General features: G+C 43.9%; 1 long non-coding RNA gene across 1 annotated transcript in view; it reads right to left on the bottom strand.

The window, feature by feature from the left end:
- Positions 1-19,438, bottom strand: part of LOC140195647 (uncharacterized) — a 46,730-nt gene that overhangs the window by 16,310 nt on the left and 10,982 nt on the right. Inside the window, exon 2 of the long non-coding RNA XR_011885534.1 lies at positions 8,967-9,084. This is a non-coding gene — a long non-coding RNA (uncharacterized lncRNA). The remainder of the gene's footprint in view (positions 1-8,966; positions 9,085-19,438) is intronic.

Raw genomic sequence — 19,438 nt, forward strand, 5'->3', positions numbered from 1 at the left:
TTTTTCACCGCCTGCTGTACCTGCATGCCCACTTTCAATGACTGGTGTATAATGACACCCAGGTCTCGTTGCACCTCCCCTTTTCCTAATCGGCCACCATTCAGACAATAATCTGTTTTCCTGTTTTTGCCACCAAAGTGGATAACCTCACATTTATCCACATTAAATTGCATCTGCCATGAATTTGCCCACTCACCCAACCTATCCAAGTCACTCTGCATCCTCTTAGCATCCTCCTCACAGCTAACACTGCCACCCAGCTTCGTGTCATCTGCAAACTTGGAGATGCTGCATTTAATTCCCTCATCCAAGTCATTAATATATATTGTAAACAACTGGGGCCCCAGCACTGAGCCTTGCGGTACCCCACTAGTCACCGCCTGCCATTCTGAAAAGGTCCCGTTTATTCCCACTCTTTGCTTCCTGTCTGCTAACCAATTCTCCATCCACATCAATACCTTACCCCCAATACCATGTGCTTTAAGTTTGCACACTAATCTCCTGTGTGGGACCTTGTCAAAAGCCTTTTGAAAATCCAAATATACCATATCCACTGGTTCTCCCCTATCCACTCTACTAGTTACATCCTCAAAAGATTCTATGAGATTCGTCAGACATGATTTTCCTTTCACAAATCCATGCTGACTTTGTCCGATGATTTCACCGCTTTCCAAATGTGCTGTTATCACATCTTTGATAACTGACTCCAGCAGTTTCCCCACCACCGACGTTAGGCTAACCAGTCTATAATTCCCAGGTTTCTCTCTCCCTCCTTTTTTAAAAAGTGGGGTTACATTAGCCACCCTCCAATCCTCAGGAACTAGTCCAGAATCTAACAAGTTTTGAAAAATTATCACTAATGCATCCACTATTTCTTGGGCTACTTCCTTAAGCACTCTAGGATGCAGACCATCTGGCCCTGGGGATTTATCTGCCTTCAATCCCTTCAATTTACCTAACACCACTTCCCTACTAACATGTATTTCGCTCAGTTCCTCCATCTCACTGGACCCTCTGTCCCCTACTATTTCTGGAAGATTATTCATGTCCTCCTTAGTGAAGACAGAACCAAAGTAATTATTCAATTGGTCTGCCATGTCCTTGCTCCCCATAATCAATTCACCTGTTTCTATCTGTAGGGGACCTACATTTGTCTTTGCCAGTCTTTTCCTTTTTACATATCTATAAAAGCTTTTACAGTCAGTTTTTATGTTCCCTGCCAGTTTTCTCTCATAATCTTTTTTCCCCTTCCTAATTATCATGCATTTTCCAACACTGTATTCCATTTTCCACTCCCCCCCATTCTTTCAATTTGTCTAAGTCCTGCTGCAATCGTATTGCTTCCTCAGCAGTACCTACCCTCCACTTATCCTGCATCATCTGCAAGCTTCACTATAAAGCGAATAATTCCACTACGTATATCATTGACAATGTGAAAAGTAGCTGTCCCAATACTGACTGTTGAGGAACACCACTAGTCACTGGCAGCCAACCAGAAAAGGTCCCTTTATTTCCACTCGCTGCCTCCTACCTTTCAGCCATTCCTCTATCCATGCCAGTATCTTTCCTGTAACACCAATGGATTTTATCCTGTCAAGCAGCCTGATTTGAGGCACCTTATTAAATGCTTCTGAAAAGCTAAGTAAATGACATCCACTGCCTTTCCTTTGTCGTCCCTACTTGTTGCTTCCTTGAAGAACTCTAACAGGTTTGTTAGGCAAGATTTCCTGTCGCAGAAACCATGCTGACTTTGACTTATTTAGTCTCCAAGTACTGTGAAACTTCATCCTTAATAATCAACCCCAACACTTTTCCAACCTCTGAGGTTAGGTTAACTGGTCTATAATTTCCTCTCTTTAGCCTTCATCCCTTCTGAAAGAGTGGAGTGACATTTGAAATTTTCCAGTCCTTTGGGACCATGCCAGAATCAAGGAATTCTTGAAAGATCATGACCAATGCATCCATCTGGTAGTCCATCTGGTCCAGGTGCCTTATCCGCCTTAACACCTTTCTGTTTGCCTAGCACTTTTTCCTTTGTAATAGCAATGTCACTCACTCCTGCTCCTTGACACTTACAGACCTCTGGCATACAGCCAATGTCTTCCACAGTAAATACGGAAGCAAAGTAGTTTTTAAGTTCATCTCCCATTTCTTTGCCCCCAATTACTAACTCACCCGCATCATTTTCCAGTGATCCAATATCAGCTCTCAACTCCCTTTTACGCTTATATAGCTGAAAAAACTTTCAGTACCCGGCTTTATACTATTCGCTAGTCTGCCATCATATTTCATCTTTTCCATTCTTTTAGATTTTTTTAGTTGCCTTTTGATGGATTTTAAAAGCTTCCCAATCATCCAACTTCCCACTCACTTTTGCTTCCTTTTATGCCCTTTTCCTTGGCTTCATGCAGTCCTTAACTTCCCTTGTCAGCCACGGTTGCCTTGCCCTGCCACTTGAGAACAGCTTCTTCTGAGGGACATATCTATCCTGCACCTTGTGAACTATTCCTGGAAACTTCAGCCTCCTATGCCTCGCCAGTATCCCCCTCTAATTCACCTCGGCAAGCTCTTCTCTCATGCCTCAGTAACTCCCTTTATTCCACTGGAATATTGATACATGTGAAATTGGAGTATGAATTCAATCATATTATGATCACTGCTTCCTTAGGGTTCCATTACGTCAAGAGGACTAATAAGATCTGGGTTATTACAAACACCCAATCTAAGATAGCCTTTCCTGTACTAGGCTCGAGCACAAGCTGCTCTAAAAAGGCATTTCGTAGGCATTCAACGAATTCCCTCTCTTGCGACCCGACACCAATCTGATTTTTCCAACTCTTTGCATATTGAAGTCCCTCATTACAATAGTGTCATTACCCTTATTACATGTCCTTTGCTGTCACAACCATGGTTTCAGCAGCACAGTACATATGGCAATTGTGCTCGTGAATATGCACGTCAGCTCATTATTATTTCATTGTGATGGTATTTAACTCCTACTTTTCATCGTAGCACTTGTCGAAACTTGAGCAAAGCGTAGCAACGTTTCACGGATTTGCCTGAGAAATTGGACTGTCAACTGACTCTGAAGACTAGCAGTATTTATTTTGAGTTTAGTTATTCCTTTCAGCTGCAGTGTAGGCTTCAACCTTCTCTGATGCTATGTCACCTCTTTCTAAAGATGTAACTCCATCACTTAGCAACAGAGCCACACTACCGCCTATGCCTTCCTGCCTGTACAGGAAGTATATCCTTTGATTTAAACTCCCAACTATAACCTTCTTTCAGCCATGGCTCAGTGATGCCCACAACGTCATGCTGACCAACCCCTAATTGAGCCATGATTTCATCCACCTTATTCTGAATGCTACGTGCATTTAAATACAGCACCTCCAGTCCTGCATTCTTTGCCCTTCTGAAGTTTGCCTGTGTGGTACAACTTAACTCTTTGCTCTGTCTGCAGTTCTACTCAATCATTGGCTTGTCCTTCCTTACATTCATTCAACACCATCCGCCCTGCTCTGCTGGGGGAGAAGCTGACAGCGATGCAGGTGGATGCTTCCCTGGTGTCATGGATTCTTGATTACTTGACTGGCAGACCACAGTACGTGTGCTTGCAACACTGTGTGTACGACAGAGTGATCAGCAGCACTGGGGCTCCACAGGGGACTGTCTTGTCTCCCTTTCTCTTCACCATTTACACCTCGGACTTCAACTACTGCACAGGGTCTTGTCATCTTCAGAAGTTTTCTGATGACTCTGCCATAGTTGGATGCATCAGCAAGGGAGATGAGGTCGAGTACAGGGCTACGGTAGGAAACTTTGTCACATGGTGTGAGCAGAATTATCTGCAGCTTAATGTGAAAAAGACTAAGGAGCTGGTGGTAGACCTGAGGAGAGCTAAGGTACCGGTGACCCCTGTTTCCATCCAGGGGGTCAGTGTGGACATGGTGGAGGATTACAAATACCTGGGGATACAAATTGACAATAAACTGGACTGGTCAAAGAACACTGAGGCTGTCTACAAGAAGGGTCAGAGCCGTCTCTATTTCCTGAGGAGACTGAGGTCCTTTAACATCTGCCGGACGATGCTGAGGATGTTCTACGAGTCTGTGGCGGCCAGTGCTATCATGTTTGCTGTTGTGTGCTGGGACAGCAGGCTGAGGGTAGCAGACACCAACAGAATCAACAAACTCATTCGTAAGGCCAGTGATGTTGTGGGGATGGAACTGGACTCTCTCACGGTGGTGTCTGAAAAGAGGATGCTGGGTGGGCACAGGAATACATTCAGCCAGAGACTCATTCCACCAAGATGCAGCACTGAGCATCATAGGAAGTCATTCCTGCCTGTGGCCATCAAACTTTACAACTCTTCCCTTGGAGGGTCAGACACCCTGAGCCAATAGGCTGGTCCTGGACTTATTTCCTGGCATAATTTACATATTACTATTTAACTATTTATGGTTCTATTACTATTTATTATTTATGGTGCAACTGTAACGAAAACCAATTTCCCCCGGGATCAATAAAGTATGACTATGACTATTCATATTACATATTACATAACCTACTTGTAAATCTGCTGGCTCATCCTCAGCTCTGGTTCTCAATCCATGCCATGTTAGTTTAAACCGCTCCCAACAGCTCTAGCAAGCAGCCCACAACGATATTGGTTCCGCCTTGGATTCAAGTGCAATTCGCCCCTTTTGTATAGGTTGCAACTGCCCCAGAAGAGGTCCCAATGATCCAGAAAACGGATCCCTGCTCCCCCTCCAATTCTTCAGCCACGGATTTGACCGCCACCTCACTCTATTCCTATCCTCGCCTTCGTGTGGCACAAGCAGCAATCCGGAGATTGCTACACTTGAGGTCCTGCTTCTCAGCTTCCTTCCTAACTCCCTGTATTCTGTTTTCAGGACTTCCTCCCTTTTTCTCCCTATGTCGTGGGCACCAATATGCAGCACGGCTTCTGGTTGTTTACACTACCTTTTCAGGATATTGTGGACGTGTTCAGAAACATCATGCACTCTGGGACGCATCTACCATTCATGTTTCCATTTCACGTCCACAGAATCGCATATGTGCGCCATGACTGTAGAGTCCCTTATTTCCTCTATCACTGTTGCCATCCTCTGCTGCTTCCTGCAGGCTGGTCGTACACCCCACCCTAACAGTACTCAAAAGGGAGTACTTACTATTGAGGGGGTGGCCACAGGGGGAGTTCTCCACTACCTGAACTTCCCCCTTCCGTCTCCTGACAATCACCCATTTATCTGCCCCCTGTAGCCTTTGGGTGATGACCTCCCTGTAGCTCCTGACTATCACCGCTTCATTTTCCCTAACAAGCCAAAGGTCATCAAGCTGTACCTCCAATTCCCTAACACGGTCTCTAAGAAGCCGCACCTCGATGCACCTGGTGCAGGTGTTGCCACTGGGGAGGCTGGGAGTCTCCTGGAAATCCCACATCTGACACCCAGAACAGAACACTGACTCTGCAGACATACCCTCTATTCACTCAAGAGTTAGTTTAGAAAAGAGAAATAAGAAATGAACTTACCTACTTACTTTGCTCCCTCTTGTTTTCGTTGAAGCCTTGTTGAGCCAAAGCCTTGCCACTCTTCCTCAGACTACTCTGTCACCAACCACTTCCACAATGACCTCTCCGCTGGGTAGGATCTCTCCTTTACAGAGATGAGCTTTCCACAGCTCTTCACCGGACCTGCGCAGAAACGCTTTTGTTGCATCTGCGCAGTAGTCCAATCAAAGACTCCCACTGAAAAACGTCCTTCTTTTTAAAGCTCTTCACTTGGACCATCAGAAAGCCACAATACTAAACATCACTAGAATAGTCTGAAAGTTCCTACAGTTTGATTAATGAGCCTGCTTAGCTATGCCCACACCTCAAGATTTACCAGCCTGAGCTGAGAAAAAACTAAACCATACCACCATAAGATATAGGAGCCGAACTAGGTCATAAAGCCCATTGAGTCTACTTGGCCGTTTCATCATGGTTAATCCAATTTTCCTCTCAGTCTCAATGTCCTACTTTTCCCCTGTTTACCATCATCCTGTGATCAATCAAGAATCTATCAACCTCTGCCTTAAGCTTACATAAAGGCTTGCCTTCCACCACTGCCTGCGGCAGTGATTTTCACAGATTCACCACTCTCTGGGTAAAGAAATTCCCACTAATCTCCGTTCTAAAAGGACACCCCTCTATTAAAGGGGATACTAGAAGTTTCTTCAGAGGCATAAAGTGTGAAAGACGAGAGTGATAGTGGACTGCTAGAAATGAATGCTGGACAGGTAGTAATGGAGGACAAGGAAATGGCAGATGAACTGAATGAGTATTTTGCATCAGACTTCACTGTGGAAGACACTAGCAGTATGGTGGAAGTTCCAGGTGACAGAAGTAATGAAGCATGTGAATTACCATTTATAGAGAAGGTTCTTGGGAAACAGAAAGGTCTAAGGGTAGGGAAGTCACATGGGCCAGATGGTATACATCCTCAGGATTCAGAAATAGGCGGTTGAAGAGATTGTGTAGGCATTAACAATTATCTTTCAAGAATCACTAGATTTTGGAACTGTCTCAGAAGACTGGAAAATTGCAAATGTCACTCCACGCTTCATCAAGGGGGAGAGGCAGAAGAGAACTAAAGGCCAGTTAGTCTGACCTCAGTGATTGGGAAGATGTTGGAGTCTATTATTATGGATGAGGTCTCAGCGTATTTGGAAGGACATGACAAAATAGAGCATAATCAGCATGGTTTCCTCAAGGACAATCGAGTCCAGCATATCTGTTGGAATTCTTTGAAGAAGTAACAGCAGGATAGACAAAGGAAATTCTAATGGTGTGTACTTGGATTTTCAGCAGGCCTTTGACAAGGTGCCATACATGAGGCTGCTTAATAAGCTACGAGCCCCTGGTATTACAGGAGAGATTCTAGCATGGATAAAACAGTGGCTGATTGGCAGGAGACAAAGAATGAGAATAAGGGGACCTTTTCAGGTTGGCTGCTGGTAACCAGAGGTGTTCCACAGCGTTCTCTATTGGAACTGATTCTTTATATGTTATATGTCAATGATACGGATGATGGAATTGATGGCTTTTTTGCAAAGTTTACAGATGATATGAAGATAGATAGAGCGGCAGGTAGGTTTGAGGTAATAGAGAAGCTACATGAGGATCTAGACAAATTAGGAGAATGTTAAAGAAGTAGATGGAATACCATGTTGGGAAGTGCATGGTCATGCACATTGGTAGGAAAAATGAATGGGTTTAGCTATTTACTAAATGTGAAGAAAATACAAAAATCAGAGGCACAAAGGAATTGGGATCCTTGTGCAAGATTCCCGAAGGGTTACTTTGCAGGTTGAGTCTGTGGTGAGGAAGGCAAATGCAATGTTAGCATTCATTTCATGGTGACTGGAACATGAAAGCAAGGATGTAATGCTGAGACTTTATAAAGTACCAGTGTATCTGGAGTATTGTGAGCAATATTACTTGAGTATTGTGAGCAGTTTTCTGCCCCTTATCTCAGGAAGGATGTGCTGAAACTGGAGAGGATTCAAAGGAGGTTTACTAAAATGATTTCAGGATCAAACGGCTTGTCATATTGTGGTGGAGTCTAAAACCTGAGGACCCAGCCTCAGCACAGAGAGGTGTTCTTCAGCCAGACAACAGTGAGTCTGTGGAATTCATTGCCATGGGCAGCTGTAGAGGTGAAGTATTTATGTACATTTAAGGTAGAGGTAGATAGATTTTGATTGGTTATGACACAAAGAGATACAGGGGTAAGTCAGGAGGTTGGGGCTGAGAGGGAATATGGATCAGTAATGATAAAATGATGCAGTGGTCTCGATGGGGCAAATGGCCTATTTCAGTTCCTTCATCTTATGGTTCTATTCTGAGGCTGTGTACTCTCGTCTTAGACTCTAATACAATAGGAAACATCCTCTCCACATCCATTTTATCAAGGCCTTTCATCATTCAAAATGTTTCAATGAGCTTACCCCTCATTTTTCTGAATTCTCATGAATACAGGCCCAGAGCCATCAAAATCTCTTCATATGACAAGCCATTCAATCCTGGAATCATTTTGTTGAACCTCCATTAAAGCCTCTCCAATTTCAACACAGAGATAAAGGGCCCAATAACGTTAGCATTGCATTTGCCTTCCTCACCACAGACTCAACCTGCAAATTAATCGTTAGCATTACTAATCCTGCACAAGGACTCTCAAGTCCCTTCGCACCTCAGTTATTTTTTGTATTTTCTCTCCATTTAAAAACATTCCAAATGTTAAAAGGCCTGAAAAGATTAGACACGGCTAAGTTATTTCCCATGGTAGGGGAGTCCAGGACAAGGGGGCATGACTTCAGGATTGAAGGACGTCCATTTAGAACAGAGATGCAGAGAAATTATGTCAGTTAGAGGGTGGTAAATCTGTGGAATTTGATGCCATGAGTGGCTGTGGAGGCCAAGTCATTGGGTGCATTTAAGGCAGAGATAGACAGGTTCTTGATTAGCCAGGGCATCAAAGGGTATGGGGAGAAGGTGGGGGAGTGGGGATGACTGGAAGAATTGGATCAGCCCATGATTGAATGGTGGAGCAGACTCGATGGGCCGAATGGTTTACTGCTCCTATATCTTATGGTCTTATGGACTAAAATCGCCAACATTTTTATTTCTTTTACCAAAGTGTATGACCATACACTTCCCGACATTATATTCAATTTGCCATTTCTTTGCCCATTCTCCTAATTGGTCTAAGCCCTTCTGTAGCCGCTCTACTTCCTCAAAAACTGCTCCTCCACCTATTTTCATATCATCTGCAAACTTTGTAACAAAGCCACCAACTCCATTATTCAAAACAGTGACATATACCGTAAAAATAATCGGTCCCAATACAGACCCCTGTGGAACACTACTAGTCACTGGCAGCCAACCCAAAAAGGCTCACTTTATTTCCATTTTTTGCCTCCTGCCAATCAGCCACTGCTTCATCCATGTGAGAATCTCTTCTGTTATAGCATGTAGGTTGTTAAGCAGCTTCATATGAGGCACCTTGTCGAAGCCTTCTGAAAATTCAAAGAAAATAAGAACTGAAATGACAAATGTCTGAAAACATTATGTACAGTTGTTTGTGCTTCTCCCTATCTCGGACTGATAGGGAAGAGGAATAACAGACATTAAAGAAATCTACTCTGGAGTCACATAAAACGTCCAAGGATGTACTTCATCAATGAAAACATATGAGCATCTGCAATTCTGATAAGAAGTATGTACCACTCTACCTAATTGAGAGCAAAAACCATAAAAGTGAAGACATTATCGCTATTGAAGAAAAAGTTAAAGAATGCAAGAACATGATCCTCCATGGAAGACATCCCCATGATCTGAGCAGACTAGATGTTGACAAGGAAGCGTCGACTGCCTGGCTCGGAGTTGGAGACCTCTTTTCAGAAACAGAGTGGTTGCTTGTGGTAATACAAGACCAGGTGGTTAACACAAAATATTATCAAAACAAAACATAATAAAATACCAACAAATTCAAGGTGATAAATGTAGAAAACCCCAAAGAAAACCAGAAGCAATCAAACACACAGAGGATCTTGTAGCAGCTTAACTCAATCTGCTCACTTACACAGGCATAATCAAGTGGTACACATCATTCACCAGCACCTTGTTTAAAATAATAAATAGTAATAATAATAAGTTCCTTATGGCAATACAGGACCAGGTGGTTAACACAAAAATATTAAAAATATATAATAAAGAGCAAGAAACTCAAGACGATAAATGCACAAAATGCCAAGAGAAACCAGAAACAATCCAACACGTTGCAGGATCCTGCAGCCGTTTATCTCAATCTGATTACTTACACAGGCACAATCAAGTAGCAAGCATCATTCACCAAAATCTTGCTTTAAAATACAAGCTCATAATAGAAACCACACCTTGCTATAAATACAAGCCTGATCCAGTTTTACAGTCAGGTTCCTGCAGATTATATACGAACCAAGCAACACACATGAAAGTTGCTGGTGAACGCAGCAGGCCAGGCAGCATCTCTAGGAAGAGGTACAGTCGACGTTTCAGGCTGAGACCCTTCGTCAGGACTTTTGGCCTGCTGCATTCACCAGCAACTTTGATGTGTGTTGCTTGAATTTCCAGCATCTGCAGAATTCCTGTTGTTTGCCTATATAAGAACCAATCCGTTATTACAGGTCGGACAATCCATAGTAACTGTCTGGACATAATAATAAAGGATAAAAAAGCAGGAACAACTTATTTCATAGATATAGTCATTTCAAACACACATAACGTGCAGAAATACCAGAAACATGCTGAATTAAAAGCAGGAATTGAACGATTATGGAACATAAACAGGGAGTATATTGTCCCGATACTAATATCTACAACTGGTATCATCCCAATGCCACTACACAATAGTATTAAATAATTGGGCATACACAGCAGTATTTATGTGAATACCCAGAAAGCTACAAGACGAAACACCAGTGGAATAGCCCAAAAGTTCCTAACAACTGAGAATTGAGTGTGGTTGGCTATGACCGTGCCTCAGGTTTTACCAGCTTGAACTGAGAAAATAAAACACAATAATAATATGCACTTTGTGAGGGGTCTGCCATGGGGCCCGGTCCCAGGTGGCGGGTATGCAGAGCAGGTGTGAAATACACCACCCGCGGAACGTAACATAAACAATCCAGGCACGTCTGCACTCAGAATGGCCAGTGGACTGGCCAGCGTCTATTCTCCGTGTAAGTGGCAGCTGCTACCAAAGCTGGCAATACCTTCTCACTTCAGAAGTGAAGAGATCTCTGCAGGGTAGAGTGATACGGCCGCTGCCTGGGGAACGGCAGGGCATGCTTGGAGCTGGCGCTGGGCATGACAGGGCCGCTGCCTGGGGAACTGCAGGGCATGCTTGGAACTGGCGCTGGGCATGACAGTAAGTGAGTGCTCGTGGTGCACTGCTGAGTAGGCGGGCAGGCACCGGAAACCCAAAAAGATACTGCCAGCATTCAAAGTAACCCACCGACACCACAGACCGAGACTGCAGCAGGTGCTTCTTACAAGACCAGAGTGGTATCAGAAAGGATCAGGCAAGGACTTTATGTGAAATTTTAAGAATACAGAGTTTGTATGCTCCTATCAGAAGAAAACGTAAGGGTAGCAGGTTTAGGCAACCTTGGTTTTCGAGAGATTTTGAGGCCCTGGTTAAGAGAAGCATCACAAGTATCCGCAGCATGGAACAAATGAGGTCCTTGGGGAGTAGACGAAATGCAAGAGAACACTTAATGAGGTCCTGCAAAGTGTGTTCAGGGAGTTAGGTGCTAAGTTAAGGGACAGAACCGCCAGGGCTCTGACCTGAGGGTTGCTCCCAGTGCCACGTGCTAATGAAGCCAGGAGTAGGAAGTTTAACACGTGGCTAATTTGGTGCCGGAGGGAGGGTTTCAGATTTTTAGATCATTGGGATCTCCTCCAGGAAATGTGAGACCTGCACAGAGGAGGCTGTTTGCATCTGAACTGGAGGGGGACTAATTCCTCGTAGGAAGGTTTGCTAGTGCTGCACGGGGGCTGGGCGAGGGATGCGGAATTAACCTAGAGTTGCAGGGAAATGGGAAGCCGTGTGCCTGAACAGGAAGTGGGACGGATGCAGAGGTCGATGTTTTTAAACCTATATACAATGTCAGAAATCAAAAGGGTGAATGTGGTGGGATTAGTGCCTTTGGCTGCCTGTATTTCAATGAAAGCAGTATTGTAGGTGTAACGCAGCTCACAAAATACTGCAGAAGCTCAGCAGGCCAGGCAGCATCTAGCAAAAAGTCGATGTTTCAAGCTGAGGCCCTTTGGCAACGTTGGAGAAAAATGTTGCGAAGTAGATTTAAAATGTGGAGAAACACAAGGTGACCGGTGAAACCTGGAGGGGGAAGTGTGAAGTAAAGAGCTGGGAAGGTGATTAGTGAAAGAGACAGCAGGCCATGCAAGAAAGAAAAGGGGGAGGAGCACCATGGGTGGGCAAGAAGATGAGGTGAGAGAGGGAAAAGGGGATGGAAAATGGTGAAGGTGGGGTGGGGGGGCATTACCAGAAGTTTGAGAAATCGATGTTCATACCATCAGGCTGGAGGCTACCCAAACGGAATATAAGGTGTTGTTCCTCCAACCCAAGTGTGGATATTGAACTTTTTGCTGTTGGACTCTGGCCATATTATTTGCCAAGGGAAATCTCACATGCATTTGTGGTTGTTGCGTACATCCATCCCTCTGCCAACCCGACGTCGGCGTGTAACATCATTTACACCGTTGGGTACAGGAGTACATTCAACCAGAGACTCATTCCACCGGGATACAGCACTGAGTGTCATGGGAAGTCATTCCTGCCTGTGGCCATCAAACTTTATAACTCCTCCCTTGGAGGGTCAGACACCCTGAGCCAATAGGCTGGTCCTGGACTTATTTCCGTCTGGCATGGTTTACATATTATTATTTGATTGTTTGTGGTTTTTGTATTGCTATGTTTGTACTCTGTTCTTGGTTGGTGCAACTGTAACGAAACCTAATTTCCCTCAGGATCAATAAAGTATGTCTACCTATCTATCTATTTCTCACAACAGTGGAGGAGGCCATGGATGGATATATCGGAATGGAGAATTAAAATGGGTGGCCACTGGGAGATCCCACTTTTTCTGGCAGATGCACGGTGAAGCCGTCTTCCAATCTACGTTGGGTCTCACCAATATACAGATAGCCACACCGGGAGCACCAAACACAGTATCACAGTTGAAATGTAGCCACACCTGGAAGGACTTTTTTTAGGGCCCTGAATGGCCATGAGTGAGGAGGGATACAACAGGGATGGCATCCTCAGCCATTTTCCCTCTTGTCTTCTCACAGCTCTTGCCAAAAAGACTTCAATCCACACCAACGTCCATCACAAAGCCCTCTCCGCCCAGCATGCTCTCAAAAACTCTCCCAATTCGCTGAACCAGATTGGCTGGCACAACATTCTTAAGAGAAACAATATAGTTCCTTATCTTTAACATCCACCACCCATAGTTAAGTTCATTTTTTGTCCCCCATTACTATTTCTCCAGCATACCAATATCCACTCTCATCTCTCTTTTACTCTACATATTTGAAAATATGGCAGGACGCTGGAGCAGGAATCCAATCGCAGACCCAGTACTGTGCACACAGTGACATTAATTGAGAAACAAATCCCAAGGTGCAAACAAAGTCAGCATCAGAGATCAGGCAGTGGTCAAAACATCGAGAGAAATCCGAAAACCAGAATCAGGAAACAGGCAGAGTCGATGTTCAGACAGATGGAGTACAGACACAAATGCAGGAAGGACTCAGGAACAATTCACTGGCACAAGTTGAGACCTGTACAGATTGGATGGGTTGCACCTGAACGCGAGGGGGAGTAATATCCTTGCAGGTAGGTTTGCTAGCATGGTTCGGGAGGGTTTAAACTGATTTGCAAGGGGTATGGGACCCGGAGCAATAGAGCGGTGGAAGAAGTACATGGAGTAAAGCCAGATCTAACATATAAAGTGGCTTTGAGGAAAGAGAAGCAGAATAAGGGGTGTAAAGGTAGTAAGGCAGAAGGGCTAAAGTTTGTGTACTTCAATGTAAGAAGCATCAGAAACAAAGGTGATGAACTGAGAGCTTGCGTATATACATGGAATTATGTTTCGGCTGTTTTGTATTGGGTGCTGTGTAATGAACCGGAGGCAATTAGGGAGCTGGAGGTAATGTAACCCCTTGGAAGTAGTGATCGTAATATGATTGAGTTCAGTTTCAAATTTGAAAAGGAGAAGCTGGTATCCCGTTTATCGATATTTCAGTGGAACAAAAGAAATTACAGTGGTATCAGAGAGGAACAGGCCCAAGTCGATTGGAAAAGTAAGCTAGATGGAGGGACAGTAGGGCAGAATTGGATGAAGTTCCTACAAGAAACAAGGAAAGTGCAGGAAAAATATATTCCAAGAAAAAAGAAAATCATAAATGGAAAAATGGCACAAATGTGGCTAACGAGAGAGGTTAAGGCTAAAATAAAAGCAAAAGAGACAACGTACAAGGAAGCAAAAATTAGTGGGAAAATTGAGGACTGGATGACTTTTAAAAAGTTACAGAAGGAAACTAAGAAAGTCATTAGGAAAGAAAAGATGAATTATGAAAGGAAGTTGGCAATTAACATAAAAAGGATACTAAGAGTTTTTTTAAATATATGAAGAGTGAAAGAGTGACACGGGTAGATATAGGACCGATTGACAATGATGCTGGAGAAATTATAATGGGTAACAAAGAGATGGCAGAGGAACTAAACGAGTATTTTGCATCGGTCTTCACAGTGGAAGACATTAGCAACATACCTGATAGCCAGAGGTCTCAGGGAATAGAATTAGGTACAGTCAAGATAACTAGAGAGAAAGTGCTTGGGAAGCTAAATGGACTAAGAATAGATAAGTCTCCCAGCCCGGATGAGGTGCACCCAAGGGTTCTGAAGGAGGTGGCTTTGGAGATTGTGGAAGCATTGGAAATGATCTTCCAGGAATCAATAGACTCTGGCACAGTTCCAGAGGACTGGAAGGTCGCAAATGTAGTTCCGCTGTTTAAGAAAGGAGGGAGGCAGCAAAAAGAAAATTACAGACCTATTAGTCTGACATCGGTAGTTGGAAAGTTATTGGAGTCGATCCTCAAGGACGAGGTTATGAAATACCTCGAGGTGCATGACAAGATAGGCCCAAGCCAGCATGGTTTCATGAAGGGAAGATCCTGCCTCACCAACCTATTGGAATCTTTTGAGGTAATCTCAAATAGGATTGACAAGGGAGAGGCTGTGGATGTTGTGTATTTGGATTTTCAAAAGGCCTTCCATAAGGTGCCACATAAGAGGCTGCTTAATAAGATGAGAGTCCATGGAATTACAGGAGAGATTTTGGAATGGGTGGAGCATTGGCTGATAAGGCAGAAAGCAAAGGGTGGGAATAAAGGGATCCTATTCTGATTGGTTGCCAGTTACTAGTGGTGGTTAGCAGGGGTCGGTGTTGGGGCCGCTTCTTTTTACGATGTATATCGATGATTTGGATTATGGATTAAATGGTTTTGTGGCTAAGTTTGCGGATGACACTAAGATAGGTGGAGGAGCAGGAAGTGTTGAAGAAACAGAAAGGTTGCAGAGAGACTTTGTCAGTTTAGGAGAGTGGGCAAAGAAATGGCAGATGAGATACAATGTTGAGAAATGTATGGTTGTTTGTTTTGGAAGGAGAAATAATCGGGCAGATCATTATTTAGATGGAGAGAAAATTCAAAAATCGGAAATGCAAAGGGACTTGGGGGTCCTCATGCAGGATACCCTAAAGGTTAACCACCAGGTTGGATCGGCAGTAAGGAAAGCGAATGCTATGTTGCCATTCATTTCAAGAGGAATAGTGTATAAGAGTAAGGAGGTGTTGATGAGGCTCTATGGGGCACTGGTGAGACCTCATTTGGAATACTGTGTGCAGTTTTGGGCTCCCTATCGTAGAAAGGATGTACTGATGTTGGAGAGAGTTCAGAGAAGATTTACAAGGATGATTCCTGGAATACAGGGGCTAACATATGAGGAGTGTTTGTCGGCTCTTGGACTGTATTCATTCGAGTATAGAAGAATGAGAGGGGATCTCATAGAAACATTTTGAATGTTGAAAGGGTTGGACAGAGTACATGTGGAAAGGCTGTTTCCCTTGGTGGGTGAGTCCAGGGCAAGAGGCCACAGTCTTAGAATTAGAGGGTACCCATTTAAAACAGATGAAGAGACTTTTTTTTTAGCCAAAGGATCATGGATTTATGGAATTCATTGCCACATACAGCTGTGGAGGCCCGATCATTGAGGGTTTTTAAGGAGGAGATTGATAGGTATCTAATTAGTCAGGGTATCAAGGGATATGGGGAAAAAGCCAGAAACAGGAACAAGAGGGGAGAATAGTTTAGCTCATGGTGGAGTGGCGGAGCAGACTCGATGGGCCAAATGGTCTACTCTGCTCCTTTCTCTTGTGATCTTCTGATGATGTAGTGGCCATTACAGAGTGGCATCAGGGCAGGAACGGATTCTCAATATTCCTCGATTTCAGTGCTTTAAAAGGGATGGGGGGGGCAGAAGGGGAGGAGGGGAGGAGGGATGGCATTACTGGTCGGGGATACTATTACAGCTACAGAAAGGGTGGGTAATGTAACAGGATCCTCTTTTGAGTCAGTATGGGTGGAAGTCAGGAACAGGAAGGGAGCGGTTACTCTATTGAGAGTGTTCTATAGGCCCCCTGGTAGCAGCAGAGATACAGGGGATCAGATTGGGAGGCAGATTTTGGAAAGGTGTAAAAATAACAGGGTTGTTATCAGGGGTGACTTTAACTTCCCTAATATTGATTGGTACTTGATTAGTTCCAATGGTTTAGACAGGGTAGAGTTTGTTAAGTGTGTCCAGGACGAATTCCTGTCACAGTATGTTGACAGGCCCACTAGGGGGAATACCATACTAGATCTAGTATTAGGTAATGAACCAGGTCAGGTTACAGATCTCTCAGTCGGTGAACATCTGGGGGACAGTGACCACCGCTCCCTGGCCTTTAGCATTATCATGGAAAAGGACAGAATCAGAGAGGTCAGGAAAATTTTTGAATGGGAAAGGGAAAATTATGAGGCTATAAGGCTATAACTTGTGGGTGTGAATTGGGGTGATGTTTTTGCAGGGAAATATACTGTGGACATATGATCGATGTTCAGGGACCTCTTGCGGGATGTTAGCGATGTTCCCAGTGAGGAAGATAAAGAATGGTAGGGTGAAGGAACCATGGGTGACAAGTGAGGTGGAAAATCTAGTCAGGTGGAAGAAGGCAGCATACATGAGGTTTAGGAAGCAAGGATCAGATGGGTCTATTGAGGAATATAGGGAAGCTAGAAAGGAGCTTAAGAAGGGGCTGAGAAGAGCAAGAAGGGGGCATGAGAAGGCCTTGGCGAGTAGGGTAAAGGAAAACCCCAAGGCATTCTTCAATTATGTGAAGAAGAAAAGGATGATAGGAGTGAAGGTAGGACCGATTAGAGAAAAAGGTGGGAAGATGTGCATGGAAGTGGCCAAGGTCCTCAATGAATACTTCTCTTCGGTATTCACCAATGAGAGGGAACTTGATGACGGTGAGGACAATATGAGTGAGGTTGATGCTCTGGAGCATGTTGATATTAAGGGAGAGGAGGTGTTGGAGTTGTTAAAATACATTCGGACAGATAAGTCCCCGGGGCCTGATGGAATATTCCCCAGGCTGCTCCACGAGGCGAGAGAAGAGATTGCTGAGCCTCTGGCTGGGATCATTATGTGCTCGTTGTCTACAGGAATGGTACCGGAGGATTGGAGGGAGGCGAATGTTGTTCCCTTGTTCAAAAAAGGTAGTAGGGATAGTCTGGGTAATTATAGACCAGTGAGCCTTATGTCTGTGGTGGGAAAGCTGTTGGAAAAGATTCTTAGAGATAGGATCTCTGGACATTTAGAGAATCATCTGATCAGGGACAGTCAGTATGGCTTTGTGAAGGGCAGATCGTGTCTAACAAGCCTGATAAGAGTTCTTTGAGGAGGTGACCAGGCATATAGATGAGGGTAGTGCAGTGGATGTGATCTATATGGATTTTAGTAAGGCATTTGACAAGGTTCCACACGGTAGGCTTATTCAGAAAGTCAGAAGGCATGGGATCCATGGAAATTTGGTCAGGTGGATTCAGATTTAGTTTGCCTACAGAAGGCAGAGGATCATGGTGGAGGGAGTACATTTGGATTGGAGGATTGTAACTAGTGGTATCCCACAGGGATCAGTTCTGGGACCTCTACTTTTCGTGATTTTTATTAACGACCTGGATGTGGGGGTAGAAGGGTGTGTTGGCAGGTTTTCTGACGACACAAAGGTTAGTGGTGTTGTGGATAGTGTAGAGGATTGTCAAAGATTGCAGAGAGATATTGATAAGATACAGAAGTGGGCTGAGAAGTGGCAGGTGGAGTTCAACCCGGAGAAGTATGAGGTGGTACACTTTGGAAAGACAAACTCTAAGGTAGAGTACAAAGTAAATGGTAGGATACTTGGTAGTGTGGAGGAGCAGAGGGATCTGGGGGTACATGAGCCTGAAAGTTGCCTCACAGGTAGATAGGGTAATTAAGAAAGCTTATTGGGTGTTAGCTTTCATAAGTCGAGGGATGGAGTTTAAGAGTCACGAGGCAATGATGGTGGAAAGTTCAAGGGGGATATTAGAGGGAGGTGTTTTACTCAGAGAGTGGTTGGTGCATGGAATGCACTGCCTGAGTCAGTGGTGGAGGCAGATACACTGGTGAAATTTAAGAGACTACTAGACAGCTATATGGAGGAATTTAAGGATTGGCACAACATTGTGGGCCGAAGGGCCTGTACTGTGCTATACTATTCTATGTTCAATCTAGTGACAAACAGGTGAAAACACAGGACTAAAATGCACTGAGCAATAAACAGAGAGGCAGATGATAGGTGGAGCACAATGAGACACAGGTGCCACCAATACAGGTAATAATGAGAAACAGGTGAGAGACGGAGAACTCAGTAATACAGGGGCCAGAGTAGAGCAGGAGCACATGGCAATACAAAACCACAGACTGACAGCTGGGGGAAACACACAAAAAGACAGAGTTCAACTGGAGGTACTAACAAAATAACTTTTTGCATCATCTTTGATATTATTGGCTCACTTTATATTATCTCATTTTATGGATTTACAGTTGCAATCTGTTGGATTTTAAAAGCTTCTACCTTCTCACTAATTAGTTATCTGCCCTCCCTTTTGCTTTTATTCTGTCTTGACTTTCTTTGTCAGCCACAGTTGTGCCATCCTCCCTCTGGAACATTTCTTCATCCTTGGTCCTTCCAAATTGCCCCCAGAAATTCCTGCCACTGTTACTCTGCTGTCATCTCTTCTAATGTCCTCTGCCAATTAACTTTCGGCATCTCCCTCTTTAATGTCTCCGTTATTCCCTCTACTCAGATTCATCTGATATTTGCTTTCCTTCTCAAAGTTCAGGGTGAATTATGATCACTGCCTGCCTTGGGTTCCTTTGCCAAAACTCCCTTATCAAATCTAGTTCAATACATTACACCCAATCCAGAATTGCTATTCCCTTAGCGGGGTTAACTACAAGCTGCAATAAAAAAAATTATCAGTATTCTAAAAATTTGCCAACTTGATTTTCCCAATCTGCCTCCATATTGAAACCTCCCATGATTGTCATAACAGTACACTTTAAATGCCTTTTCTGTCTCCTGTTGCAATTTGTAGCCCACATCCTGCTATAGGATGCCTGTATAGAACTCCCATCAGTATCTTTTTACCCTTGCACTTTCTTAACTCTACCCATAAGAA

This window comes from Mobula birostris, chromosome 3 (genome assembly GCF_030028105.1).
Source record: "Mobula birostris isolate sMobBir1 chromosome 3, sMobBir1.hap1, whole genome shotgun sequence".
NCBI lineage: Eukaryota > Metazoa > Chordata > Chondrichthyes > Myliobatiformes > Myliobatidae > Mobula > Mobula birostris.